Below are 1,407 nucleotides of genomic sequence, written 5' to 3'. Positions count from 1 at the left end.
AAAAAAAAAAAAAAAAAGAAAATCACGTAATGATCCAATACAAACGACCCATGATTCCAATCAGAACATTAAGTTGTCCACCTCTGGAAAAGCGTGTTGATTACCGTGCACCACGTCCCTAGGAAACAATGCGGACATTTTATAGCCAGTGTACAACTAGCACAGTCCCCTTATACTTGTTGGGAACAATGGGTATTATGTAGCGTGGCGCACGCACGGAAATGGCCTTCCCAAGACTTGTTCGAACTAGTTGTAACTCACTGTTCAACTGTACCCGTTGACGAGCAGCGCAACAATTACGTTAATGCATTGTCCTCGGTTCCTTCGCCTAACGACTCTAAACGATCGACGCCCTTTCGACCATTTCAATTAAAGGGGTTGCCCTTAAACGCGCCACGATTTCGAATCTTGTAATATCGCAGCCTCTAATCGTTTTATAGGACGACTTGATTCGTCCAAAGTTAATCGCTCGAATAATTATTCGAAGAGGTCTCGTTATTGTCCGACACCCGCCATTATTATTCGCTAGTTTCGAAATAACGAAGAAAGAATGATCATTTTCGAAAGATATTATTTAACATATTATAATTTAATTGTACCATTTTTATGAATTTAATATCAAAAATGTATATATGAATTTAAAAACTTAAAGATTACTTCTTTTTGAAAAATATTGCAAAAATATTGATATATTAATTATAAAAGAATGCAATACCCTTCTATTTTTTTTTTCAATACTTAGAAAAATGTTAATTAATGACACAAATATCTTGTGTATATCATAATAATAAATTCTCGAGTATGTATTTTATATTATCATACAAATCAAGTATTTATATATACATATTATCGATTTCTATTAAAAAAAAGAAGAGCCTAAGAGATACGTATATTTCCACTTGCAAGTGGAACTAGTACAGCAGTAGTCAGACAACATCGCCTCCAGACCTCTTCGCAATAAAAGAAAAATTGAGAACAACACTCACCCGTATCGTTGTCTCCTGGAACGCCAAGACTATCACTATTGTCATTGATGAAGGCCTCCGCCGTCGACGTGAAGGTCTGAGGTGATAGTGTGAGGTCCGGCCCGCTCTCACTATCGAACAATTCTAAATTCCCGTTTCCTGGAATAAAAGACACGCGCTATAAATTTTCCGTTCTATAATTGATATACTCGATTGAATAATAGATTTAATGAATAAAAAAGTAAGATAAACAACGACAACGAGATAAATTTTAGTTGGAATTATAAATTACGTTGAAAATTGTACGTTTAAATTTGTTAAATATAATAAACGAAAGAGAATATATATTATAATAAGAATAATTTATCAAAAAATATATTTATAGTATATCTTTCAGAAAACTTTTTAATTTAGTTATATGAGAATTAATTATATAGATAGA

General features: G+C 33.0%; 1 protein-coding gene across 1 annotated transcript in view; it reads right to left on the bottom strand.

Moving 5' to 3' along the window:
* The window catches only part of LOC102679869, a 241,160-nt gene extending 240,036 nt beyond the window's left edge, over positions 1 to 1,124 (bottom strand). The window contains exon 1 of the mRNA XM_031511219.1: positions 987 to 1,124. The gene's annotated coding sequence lies outside the window, so the exon portion shown is untranslated. The remainder of the gene's footprint in view (positions 1 to 986) is intronic.
* Positions 1,125 to 1,407: the final 283 nt, after the last annotated feature.

This window comes from Apis dorsata, unplaced genomic scaffold (genome assembly GCF_000469605.1).
Source record: "Apis dorsata unplaced genomic scaffold, Apis dorsata 1.3 scaffold_295, whole genome shotgun sequence".
Classification (NCBI taxonomy): domain Eukaryota; kingdom Metazoa; phylum Arthropoda; class Insecta; order Hymenoptera; family Apidae; genus Apis; species Apis dorsata.
This window is presented reverse-complemented; position numbering and strand designations above follow the sequence as displayed.